Genomic DNA, 13,959 nt, shown 5'->3' with positions numbered 1-13,959 from the left:
GAAAATGTTATAGATAAAACATTGAGCAAAGGTCAGAGTTGTCCTGTTCCAGCGTGAATTTTCGTATTTACTGTAGCAGTTTCATTTTCATGCATGGTGAAATGTGATGTTGCATTTAGTTTCGTTTTAATTAATTTTAATTACGTTTTTACATTTGCGTTTTAATTTAAATTCCATCTGCGTTTTAATTTTAATTTTTCTGCACACCAAACAAACTTTCAAACCCCCCCCCCATTGTGTTAGACTCGAAACTCGAATCGCAAAATTGGTCTTTGGGAGACGACCTAGGGGTCATTCCCTAGCTATATTGCATTTCTTATATGCAATCAAATTTGATTGGGCGGCGACACCCACCAATTTTTGGCGCCGTAGGATTGACCTTGCTCCTACGTATCCTCAAAATGAGAAATCAGGGTTACATAGTTCTAAGAAATCGTTTGGGAAATTTGTTTGAGGAATTTGTTTTGGACAAGATTTGGATTTTTTGGGAAAATGAAGAATAAGAGAAAGGTTTTCAACACAAGGCTGACGCAAATGGTTGCATGTGTGCTTAAACCTTTTGAAATAATTTTTGTTTAATTTTAAAGGAATATTCTTTTCTTTCTTTTCTTTTTCATTTTTTTTTCTTTTTTTTTTCTTTTAAAATTTTTTGCTTTTTTTATTCTTTCTTCGTTTCTTTCTTTTTGTAATTAATTTTTTCAAAATAAAATTAAGAACAACAAAATAACATAAAATAAAATAAATAAAACAAATGAATGAAATAGGACAACAATAAAAACCAAGTCTCATTATTTGGTCACCCGGACGAAATTGGGTGTTGACACCTTCGTTGCAAGCCCATTAACTAGTTGATTTCTTTGCTTGAAAATCTTGCACATAAACAGTTTGACAAATTGACAGTTGTGCATTTTTGTTGAGTACTTTTTAGGTCTGCAGCAGTGTGTTTACTGGTTTCGAAATTGAACATTGGTGGTCGGTGTATGAGATTCATTGTGGTGCAGAGATTAGTTCAGATCGTCCTCTAGCTTGGTAGTGTTTTAGGAGGTAGCGTGGAGATTGGAAAGATCAAATGGGAGCTGAATTTTTGGCAGCAGAATTGTTAAAAACGTCTGCATAATTTCTGGTGCAGTTGATTCGGGTGTGACAGCAGAAGTTTGTCACTTTGCAGCTCTGAGCTTAGTGTGAATTGGATAAATTCACTTTTCCTTGCAAGAATCCAGAGCTGCACACAAATTTAACTTTTTCTTTCGTTCTATTTCCTTTCATTTGAATTGTAAAAGCATTTGTAAGTGTCCATTAAGCAAGTGATTTGGAAGAGTTCCAAGCCTTACCTAGGAGACTTCACCCTTTTACTTTCTTGCAAAGCGCTTAGGTAGCCTTAGAGTCTGCCATAGAGTCTAAATTTTCTTTTCTTTGCTCCTTTTGCGTGTGTCTCTAAGCATTTAGTGAATCTAAAGGTGATTTTGATTTAAAGACTCTTAGTAAGTAACTAGGGACATATTTGGCAAGGCAAGACTTGGCACTTAAGCAACCTATATGGTCCACCTCTCTTACCTGGAATGTTGTCCTTAAGTGAAATCTTCTAGTCTTTACCTCAAGAAAACTTTTAAATTCATCAAAAATGTCTGGAAGACAATCTTCTAGAATTGTTGAACCACCCAAAGATCAATTTTGCTTCCAAACTCTAGTCAATCACCTTAGTGAGATTGAGAGAAAAATAAGTCAAGAAGGAGTTCAAAGAGAGCTACATAGTGCTTTGGGTTAAAATGAGTTGAAATTATTGAGAGAAGAGCAAGTCCAACTAAGAGAAGAGCAAGCTCAACTTAGAGATAGGAGCTATAGTGGAGACTCCCAATATGATCAAGAGGCATTACGAGTAGGAGAGTATTTCCACCAAGCGTCCTCATCAAGAAGACATAGGAGGGAATTTGAAAATCCTCCTCCTCACAAAGAAGTCAATGTAGTATTGTCTCATTTCCATGGAAAATATAATGTGGAGGCTTACCTAGATTGGGAAATGAAGGTAGAGCAAATTTTTGCTTGCCATCAAGTGGGAGAAGAAAGAAAAGTCTCTCTTGCTACCCTAAGCTTTCAAGGGTATGCAATGTATTGGTGGACTACTCTAGTCAAAGAGAAATTGAGACAACAACTTCCTCCCATAAAATATTGGAATGAGCTCACAAATGCTCTTAGAAAAAAGGCACATTCCTTCTTACTACAAGGGGGAACTCATGGATAAGCTCCAAAGGTTACAACAAAAGTCTATGTCTGTTGAAGAATATAGACAAAAGATGGAGCTATATATAATAAGAGAGGGAATAACAGAGGGAGAAGAGACTACCTTAGCTATATTTTTGAGTGGGTTGAATCTTGACATAAGGGATAAGGTTGAACTTCTACCTTATAGAGATTTGAATGAGCTTATTCAAATGTGTATAAAGGTAGAACAACAAAATTTGTAGAAAATTTCTACTAAAAGATTTCAATCTCCCTTTGAAAAAAAAATTATTAAAGAAAAAGAACCCCTCAAACCTCTAGCCAAGATAGTGGAAAAACCCAAGAAAGAGTCCTCTTCTCATATTCGCACAAGTGACATCAAATGTTTCAAGTGTTTGGGTAGGGGTCATGTAGCTGCCCAATGTCCTACCAAAAGAACAATCATTCTTAGGGGTAGTGACATCTATAGCAGTGAAAGTGAATCCCCCACCAGTGAGAGTGAGAGTGAGCAAGAAAAAGAAGAGGAAGTGTTTGCTAATGATGGTCAACTTCTCATGGTGAGAAGGGTGCTTAACAGTCAACCAAGCCTAGAACACATGTCAAGAATCAAGTCAAATTGGCTAAACGAAGATGGGGATATCACAGTCAAGAATCAAGTCAAATTGGCAATTTCCATAGGGAACTTCAAAGATGAAGTCATTTGTGACATAGTTCCCATGGAAGCTTGTCATGTCTTATTGGGTAGACCATGGCAATTTGATCATAACACTATATACAATGGTCTTACCAATACCATAACTATGCACAAAGGAGACAAGAAATTTGTGCTTCATCCTTTGACACCTGCCCAGGTGATGAGCTGTCGCGGCCCATACAAATTTGATTGCATATGAGAAATGCAGTATAGCTAGGGAATGACCCCTAGGTCGTCTCCCAAAGACCAATTTTGCGGTTCGAGAATTAGGTCAAACATGTAGTGGGAGGGGGGGGTTTGTGAAAGGTTTTGTGAATGCAAATTAACTAAATTAAAACACGAATTCAAACAAAAACGAAATAGAAAGGTAAAATGGAATCAAATACAGAACAAAACAGTTGGTCATTAACTCAATTACTATGCTTCCAATCCCAGATCAAAGACAAGTACCCACTACTCTAATCCAAATCCGACACGAATCACCCAACTAAGCGAAGGCTAATTCGGTCTTCAAAATTACAGACTATGCGAATGCAATGCACAAATTTAATTAGTCATCCACCATACATTCTAATCAACTAAGCGAAGAGTTGACACCGATTAGGCAACTAAGCGTATACCTAACCGCAGGCAGACAACAGATTAAATATTAAGCAGAATCAAAGCAACAGTATGGCAATTAAAGTTCAAAAGTCTCAGGGAAGCAAAGTAACTTTGTTAACAACCAACCCGACTAATTTAAGTTAACATCAGAATTAAATTATCATGACCGAACAAACCAGACAACCTTAAAATAAAAATAAAAATAAAATATTAGACCCCAACACTATAACGAACAATTACCTAGTACACTTAAAATTATTTAGATGCAACAATAAATTAAAGAAATGAAAAACAACTCAACATACAAGACAACATATTTAAAAGCAAAAGAAATAAAATGCACCATACTCTTAAAGAAAGAAATTAATGCAGCTCCTAAATATATATATATATATATATATATATATATATATATATATATATATATATATATATATTATAAAAAAAAAGTTTGGGTTCATGTGTCAAGAAAGAAAAAAAATAAAATAAAATAAGGAACTTTTATGGCAGAAACCGTGTTGACATAAGGAATAAAATTTTGAAATTAAAAGTGTGAATCGATTTCAAAGCAAACCGACGCTTCTCCTTTTTTCTAAAGGCAAACAAACGAAACATGTGCTTCTAAAATTAATTCCCTTATAAGTCATAACATGCTACCATTTCTAATCATCTATTTTCATCATGTTTAAAAGCAAAATAAACTTGTAACAGAGAGCCGCTGTACGTGAAAAATCACCATGTTGCTTCCTCCAAGGCAATTGAAAATCACGTGAGTTGCCATTGAATTCAGCTTGATGCAGCGTGTTCCTACCAGGCTGTGAGCACCACTTTTAGCTAGGACCGTGTGCTTTTAATTACTGGAATAAAATTCTCTCCATAAGTGGTGGCTGCATCTATCCCTCCAAGCAACTTCAAATAAAAAAAAATATGTGTAGCTCCTGTTGGACGTTCCAGCTCCTGCACAAAAATAAGAGAAAAGAAAATTGTTTCTCCCATTCAACCATAGTCACCGAGTGAATACATGTTTCCAGCAAAAATAGTGAAAAGAAAAATGTTCCAAGCCTCTCCCCAAACTCCAATGACGGCTGGTTCGTGATTCCTAGGACCAAGTGTCCTAATAAAAATGGGTGGGGTCCACCCAAAAAGAAAAGGAAACTCTAGGACAAGTGTCCTACAATTTTGGGCCCAACAACATTTTTCCAAAATTGGCCCAAGATGCAAAGAGTTTGTCTAAAAAGTTTAAACAATTAAAATTACAATACAACTAAAATTTAAAATGTCTAATTGGAGAGTCTTGAATTTATTTGGTGTCCTCCAAATGTCCCCAATTGTGTTTACAAAATTTTCCCTAAAAATACTAATGCAAATAATTAGCTCAGAAAATTCAAATTAATTAAAATTAGAATTTTCAGTCAAATTAAACATAATTAGGAAAAACGGAAAAATACCGGACAATTAAGCATAATTCCATGATTAATTCTAGCACAATAAACTAAGTGAAATCAATAAAATATCGACTCATCACCAGGTAGCAAAAGATCAAGCACAAATGAAGTTCAATAGGGAACAAGAAAAAGAACAAAAAAAAAGTAAAAAAAAGGGAGAAAAGAGTAATTCTTAGGGATGAACAAGAGGCGTGGGAGAATAGTGTTCCCTCCCACCAAGGTACTTAACCTGAAGTTCTTTTAAATAAAAAGACTTTAGAAAATACTCTTCAAGTTGAGCAACCTTCATACCTCCTTCTTTGTTAAGGAACACTCACATGCACATCTAGTGAGTCTAAGACTTCCACTTTTTCTCTTTCAATACAAAATCTTTTGAAAGAATTTGGTGATCTATTTCCCAAACAGATTCCAATTGGGCTTCCACCATTAAGGGGAATAGAACATCAAATTGACTTTGTCCCAGGGGCCACTCTTCCTAATAGGCCTGCCTATAGGACTAACCCCCAAGAGACAAAAGAGATCGAGTCACAAGTCCAAGACTTGTTTGATAAGGGCTGGGTTCAAAAGAGCTTAAGCCCATGTGTTGTGCCTGTGTTGTTGGTGCCCAAAAAGGATGGCAAATGGCGCATGTGTTGTGATTGTAGGGCTATTAACAACATCACAATAAAGTATAGACATCCCATCCCTAGACTTGATGATATGTTGGATGAATTGCATGGGGCTCAAATTTTCTCAAAAATAGATCTTAAAAGCGGATATCACCAAATTAGAATCAAAGAGGGTGATGAGTGGAAAACTGCTTTTAAGATTAAGTTTGGTTTATATGAGTGGCTAGTGATGCCTTTTGGCCTTACTAATGCCCCAAGTACATTCATGAGACTTATGAATCATGTCTTGAGAGATTGCATTGGGAAGTTTGTGGTTGTTTATTTTGATGACATGTTGGTATATAGTCAAGATTTGCAAAATCATGAAAAACATTTGAGGCTTGTATTAACAATTCTTAGAACCAATCAATTGTTTTCAAATCTTGATAAATGTACTTTTTGTGTTGATAGTGTCATCTTTTTAGGTTTTGTAGTCAATAAAAAAGGGGTCCATGTTGGCCCTGATAAAATAAAGGTCATTCAAGATTGGCCACCCCCAAAAGAATGTAGGTGAAGTAAGGAGTTTTCATTGCTTGGCCAATTTCTGTAGAAGATTTGTGCCTAACTTCTCTAGTCTTGCTCCACCTCTCAATGAGTTGGTGAAAAAGGATGTTACATTCCATTGGGGAGAAAAACAAAAAAAAAAGCTTTTGAGCTACTCAAGGAGAAGCTCACTCAAGCACTCATTCTAACTTTGCCCAATTTTTCATAAACTTTTGAGCTAGAATGTGATGCTTCTGGAATTGGAATAGGTGTTGTGTTATTGCAAGAAGGTCACCCCATTGCATATTTTAGTGAGAAACTTCATGGGCTCTCTTTGATAAAAAAAAAAAAAAAGAATTGTATACTCAAGATAATGAGTTCGCCACCTTGTGTGAAGAATGCTTGTACAAACCACAAGGAGGGTTCTCTGTGAGAGATAGGTACCTCTTCAAAGAAGGAAAAATTTGTATACCCCAAGGCTCACAAAGAAAACTCCTTGTCAAAGAAATGCATGAAGGAGGATTAATGGGGCACTTTGGGGTAGATAAAACCCTAAGCATGCTAAAAGAAAAATTCTTTTGGCCCCACATGAGAAGAGATGTCCAAAGACATTGCTATAAGTGCATTACTTGTTTAGAGTCAAAATCTAGATCAATGCCTCATGGTCTCTATACTCCCTTACCCATTGCTTCAACTCCTTGGGAAGATATTAGCATGGATTTTGTCATAGGACTCCCAAAAACTTCCAAGGGTTTTGACTCTATTTTTGTGATGGTGGATCGTTTTAGCAAAAATGGCCCATTTTATACCATCCCACAAGATAGATGATGCAAGTAATGGCTAGGCTATTCTTTAGAGATGTGGTTAGACTCCATGGACTACCTCGCGTTTTTATTTTAGATAGAGACATTAAATTTCTTAGTCACTTTTGGAGGACCTTATGGTCTAGATTAGGGACTAAGTTATCTTTTTCCTACTACTTGCCACCCTCAAACTGATGGGCAAACTTATGTGGAATGTTCTAGATTTTTTACCTATATAAATTGTTCTTGATTTTATTTTTCCTAATTCCAAACATTGTGTGAAGTAGTTCAAATCTTGTTCTTAGGAACTTATCTTCAATTTGATCTTCTTCCTCCATTACCTTTACCATAGTTTTTTCTTTGATGGTTCTCCATAATAGTTAGGCTTAATCATAGCCACATTGCAAGTTTCATATATTTCTACCAAAGATCTTACTCATGTTAGACTGAATTTAGGTGAAGAATCTTGTTGTTGTGGAATTTGAGAAAGCATAAATGAATTTTCTTCCTCTTCTTAATTTTTTTTCTTGAGATTGTTGCACTAGAAGTAAAATGTTGCTTTTAAGGACTTTTTATTCCTTCCGCTTCCAAGAAGAATTTTCATCAACTTCAACATCTCAACTAATGATGAGTTGTTTTTTTTGTAGGTTGTGGACTCGATAGCCTTTTGACTTTGTGCTATATATCCCAAGAATATTCCTCGTATGGTCTTGTCTTCAAGCTTGTGCCTCCTTTGATCAAGAACACGGATGTAGCAGATAAACCCAAATACTCGTAGGTTATTGATTGGGGGAACAATATGAATGTTAAACCCAATCCCTAATGTGGTTCTGTTTTTTATGATGACAACACATGTTTTGTTCTTAATGATGACAACACACATATGTCTTTATGTTTCACACATATATTGCTTGAATTGAGTAATTTGCATATATTGTTTGAACTGTGTAATTTGCATAGATATTATGATCATACATGTGTTTACATCTACTGTATGCATTCTCATATTTCAATATGTTAAAATCACTTGCACAATGCATTATCTGTATGAAGTAATCGATTATAGTAAATATGTAATCAATTAGGTTCATCAGATAGCTAATGCTTAAACTATAGGAAGCTATGAGTTTTAACTGATTACATTTTATGTATAATCGATTAAAACTCATGCCTATATTATACACATGTTTGCAATGTGCTGTGATGAGTTTTGAGAAGAATAAGCTTTTCAAAATTATCTAAGTGTAGTACTTCACCGATTACACTGTTTACGTAATTAGTTAAATCTGGTACACATTGAAAACACTTTTAAGGATAAGTCTTAACTGTCATAACGGTCATATTTTTCATATGTTTTGACAAACATTTTTTGTGCAATCTATTACAATAAATGCTTAATCAGTTAAATTTGTTCTAATGTAATTATGGTGTAACTTTGTTAATAGTGTAACCGATTACATTATTATCATAATCGATTAAAATGTGTCTGCCATAAGGAAATCTATATTATGACGCACTACACTATGCATTAGCAGCTTTTGATCAATTGAACTTTTAAATATGATATTAGTGAGTCAAGAAAAGAATTGCAGATGCATTGGTTTCTCCAAGAATCAAGAAATTATGACGCATTGCACTCTGCATTAACAACTTTTGATCATTCTGAACTTTTAAATTTGATATTAGTGAGTCAATAAAAGAATTGCAGGTGCGTTGGTTTGTCCAAGAATCAAGATACAAAAGATTTAAAGATTTTGAAGGGTTCTTGAAGGATATCATTGGACGTTTAGTGGCTAATCAATCTACTGCACATTAAGGTGTTTTCTTTTCTGATCAGAACTTTGTTTACAATCTTGGATTGTGCACTACAAGAAATATTGAAATTACATATGGATATTTATATACGAATTTAAATCCGTATGTAATTTAAGTATTATATACGGATACTACATATGGATTTTGAAAAAGTATTACATACGGATATTATATACGGATTTTTATATACGGATTTTCCGTATATAAAATATGTATATAAATTTAGCACGTGATGACTGGAAAATTATCTAAAGATAACAGCCGTATGTAATTCTCATTATCTGTATGTAATGAAAACCAAGCATTATTATATACGGATTTAGAAAATAATTTCTTTTAAAAATGATAACTTTGATTAATTAGAAGCTGAAGAACAATTTGACTCTCATTCTAAACCCTCGAGCTTTCCCCCTTTCTCTCTCCTTTCTTTCTTGTTAAAAACCCTTACCCTTACACATTGTTTCAATTTCTTTGTCCTTCCCGTACCCTAACCTGCCATAGATTATATCGAAGCTCCATGTTTTAGTTTTTTTCCCTGTATTCCAATTCCAATCGAAGTTTTAGGTTTCACTCCTTAACAAATTTTCTCACACTCTCTCTCCCTCAATTTCATAGAGATGTTTTGTTCTTTCTCTCAGTCGCAGTCATTCAATCTCGCTCACAAAGAAGAAATTTGGTTTTTCTCACATTCTTTGGAACCTTAGCCTAGTCTCCATTGAAACCTTAGCCTCCACCGTAAAAGCCTCTTCCGCGTTATCCCTCCCGTCGAACCCTAGCCCTCACCCCGTGCTCCATTACAAGGCTGAAGTTTGGAGACCGTTCGCAGCGAAGTGTTAGAGCGTCTCAAGGCCCACCTCTGCGGCGTCGTCGGTTCGATAGCACTAGGCCCAACATCAAGTTAGAAAACCCTAACTATGACACTGTGCGTGAGGATGAGTAGATCGCACTTGTCGGCAAGAGAGAGTTTTCCCTGTTTATGCCATGGGAATCCCTAACCCTGTGTTGGATTCATCACTTCAAAATTCATATTGTTTTTATCCTATCTGGGATGATGTCAGAAAAGAAGCAAAGTTAGAGGTGCCTATCTGGCGTGAATAATTGAGAAGTTAATGGATTATTTGTTCTGTTTTTTCCCTTTAATCATAAGTTGTGTTTAATTATATGACAAAATATGAACTTAGGTGCTTCATTTTCAATATTTAGTGCGTGCTGCAGAACATTTACATGGTTTATAGATTAATGATATACCTTTATTTGGGTGCAAGCAGAAATGGAGCTGAAGCATTTGATTGAATATTATGGTGCTTTTGTGTAAAATTCTGTTAACAAATTGGCAAGCATACCAAATCGTTTCAAGTAATAATAAATGGTAAGCCCAAGTATCGTTTTCCCAAGAGACTCACGACACTAAACTTTTGTGCTTTTGCTTAACCAATCAAGACTTTAAAAATAATATTTTGGGATTTTTCAATATAAAGTGCAGAAAAATAAATATGAATGCAATTTGATCAATTGAGGTTAAACACAAAAGTGGATGGATGATGTTGATAAGATAAGATGGATTTGTTGTTAGGGTTCAGATTTCACTCAATCACTCTCACATATTTACTTTTCTTATTTGTTTCGCTTTGTTATCTAATTGTCATGCAAACTTTCTTAGTCTACCCTTAACCCGATCCCTCGGCGAAAAGAGCCTATTATTAGTTACTGGCTTGTTATCCCTAGCCTCCCTTAGTAATTAAATAACGCATTAAGAACAGAAGCAAAAACAATTGAGCGTCCTACCCCCCTATCCCTAGGTGGTATTGCTTAATCAAGGAATTTCCCCCAATTCATGACAATAATGTACGTTCCCGTATCAATAAAGACAAACAACGATTATCGAATGAGTTGAACAATAAAAGCTTTAAGCGCAAAAGAGAAACCCAACAATTGATAATCAAAGCATACGCAAGCATATAAATAAATAAGAAATTCAATATATGAGAGTTTAGAGGTTACATCTTTCCCCCGCAACAAATAAGATTAGTTCTCCACCGTCATGGAGAAACTAGGTGAATAATGGAATGAAAGAGATACAAACCCTAAAAAGGAGAAAAGGAGAGCTGTCACCATCTCCAAATCTGCCTAAAGGGGAGAAAAGTGTGTTTTTGTGCCTAAGCCATCAAAAGATACAAACCCTAAGACGTTCTCGCCTTTAAATAAGGCATAAAAATTACATAAAACAAGCCCAAGCCCAAATAAATCATAAAAAATAAAATAAAATAGGTCGAGGCCCATCTGACAACCGCCCGACGCCTAATTTCACCGCCGGGCAATTTCCCTCAAGCCACAGCATCGCCCGACGCTCAATTTAACCACCCGGCGCTGGTCAACTGCACTCTGGTCAACTTTTCAGCATTCTGGTCAACTGGTTGACTGTTGACTTTTCTGGTTGAATTTTCCGGTTGATTGATTGACTTTTCTGGTTGACTGGTTGACTTTTCTGCATTTTGTTTGACTTTTCTACACTCCAACCATTTGATAATTCAACCATTCTTTCAAATCATTCCAAAAACCTACAAAATCAAGGGGATTTAACGAAAAAATCATAAAACACGTCCTCAACTCTTTTATTCACAAAAATAAAGAAAACTCATGATTCCAAGGAAGTTTCTAAGTCAAAAGGGTGTTTTTGATATCAAAATTAAGTATGAAATAACTGTTTTTAAACCGTTATCACAACCCCAAACTTAAAACTTTGCTTGTCCTCAAGCAAACAAGATGAAACTTTTTCCACAAATCAACACAATGGTTCAATCACGTTCAAAACCTCTTTCTTTCAAGATAGGTAATCACTCAAATCAACTCATCAATAAAATTTAGTCAAGATGTGCACATGCTTTGATTCAAATTATTCATCCTGGTGTTCACATAATCACATAATCTTCCAACAGATGCTATTCTCATGAATGATCAATTAGCTAAGCATATATATAATCATGAATTCATGGAATCATTCCTCACTAGATAAAGTGTTTCACTCAAGTGTTACACTCAAAGGTGTATAAAGGTCACTCCTTCCCTCTACTATCTACAAGTCACATAGAACAAAGTTGCCTTTGATTGACGACAATCAAACATCATCACATGCACATGTCATTACAAGGACTTTTCAAGGCTTATAATGTGGTTGGGCTAACAAGGAAAATTGGTTTTTCTAGATCACAAAATCCTTGAGTTAAGAGAGTTATCTATACATTCATAGTTCAAGCACAAACTCTCTTCTTACCAATCTCACTCATTCCCAACTTTCCCTTTTCTTCACATTGAGCTTTTCTCTTCATGCTTTGCTTTTTCTATCTTTTTCATCTTTTCTCATGCATTTTCTTTTCAACTCATAAGCTCAATGTCTAACTTTTCTTCTTCTTTTTTTCAATTCTCCCAACAACCTCAAACTTGAACCTTTAACAATACCCCAAAAATATTTCTCAACCTAACTCAAGGCAAAAACTTTTAAAGCAAGGGTTTTTATCCTGTTTAAGGCTTAGGTTCAAAAAGGGTAGAACATATGATGTTCCTTTTTCATGTGGGACGAAATTTTTGGCTAGAAAAGGGCTTATAAAAAACGGCCTTGATCATATGACACCTACATGCAATTCAATCAATCACAGAAACTCAGACAAAATCATTTATGCTTCCAGTAGATAGAAAATATATCAATAAGAACTCTGGAGCTCAAAAACCTCACACAAGCTTATTCCAATCATTCAATCAAATACCCTGCTTAACCTCATAATCACAATCACAAAACCACAATGCATCTGTTCGCACAACTTGTGAACCACCACCTGTATATCAGCATCTTGTGCAATCTCAACTTCATCAATATCAAAGCATCATCAAGCAATACCCATCATGCAAAAATATCAATATCAAACCACTGCATCAGATATAGTGTCCAACCAAGTACATCAATACCTATTCTAAAAACAGAAGCAAATAAAACACAATTTAAAAAGATAAGTTTAGAAAACTGGGTTGCCTCCTAGGTAGCGCTTGCTTAACGTCACGAGCCTGACCCAAACCTTTCTAGCACCCATCAGGAGGTGCAAAACTTACCGTCACCCATCAGTAGGTGTACCTTCCTGTATCCTTCAGTAGATACTTAATTCTTCTAGCATCCCTTAGTAGATGCTGTCATTACTGCCATCAGAAGCAGCGCAGAACCCAAAAAGAATAAAATAAAATAAAATAAAATAAAATAAAATAAAATAAAATAAAGTAAAATAAAATAAAATAAAATAAAATAAAATAAAATCAAATCAAATCAAATCAAATCAAATCAAATCAAATCAAATCAAATAAAATAAAATCAAATCAAATCAAATCAAATCAAATCAAATCAAATCAAATCAAATCAAATCAAATCAAATAAAATAAAATAAAATAAAATAAAATAAAATCAAATCAAATCAAATCAAATCAAATCAAATAAAATCAAAACGAAATTAAGGATAAAAAATTGAGAAATTGGGTTGCCTCCCAGCAAGCGCTCTTTTGACGTCATTAGCTTGACCCGGTAAAGCCCAAACACCCATCAGTAGGTGTTGATATTTTCTGTTGGCGTTCTTCCTTCCTCCATGAGATCAACAACATCTCGAGACTTTTCTTGTCACCAACTCTATGGATCCTCCATCTTCAGAATTATGTTTGCTTTGATAGTCTTGACAACCCATAACCTATTCTTGAATATAACTGATACGCCAGGTTTGGGTTTGTCACTTTTCACATCAGGGTGTTGGTGAACCAATTCTCCTTTCTTATCTGCCTCCTGATGATCTTGTGCTCCTAGTACCAAAATTTTTTATCCTGCATACACTAAAGAACACTGCACTAGAACACATAATTAGCCGAAAAAAAACAAAAACAACAAGAAATAAATTTTTTTTTTCGTTTTTTTTTTGAAACAAAGAAAGAAAATAAAAACAGAAAGATAAAAGGATAGAAAGAAAGGGATAGAAAGATAGAAAGTCTAATCAGTTAAGAATCACACACATAGAATAATTCTACCATGAGTCCATAGTAACGGCGCCAAAAACTTGTTAAGAAATTGGCAAGCGTACCAAATCGTTTCAAGTAATAATAAATGGTAAACACAAAAGTGGATGAATGATGTTGATAAGATGAGATGGATTTGTTGCTAGGGTTCAGATTTCACCCAATCACTCTCACATATTTANTTTTCTTATTTGTTTCGCTTTGTTATCTAA

Source organism: Vigna radiata, chromosome 1, assembly GCF_000741045.1.
Source record: "Vigna radiata var. radiata cultivar VC1973A chromosome 1, Vradiata_ver6, whole genome shotgun sequence".
NCBI lineage: Eukaryota > Viridiplantae > Streptophyta > Magnoliopsida > Fabales > Fabaceae > Vigna > Vigna radiata.
Note: the sequence above shows the minus strand (reverse complement) of the source record.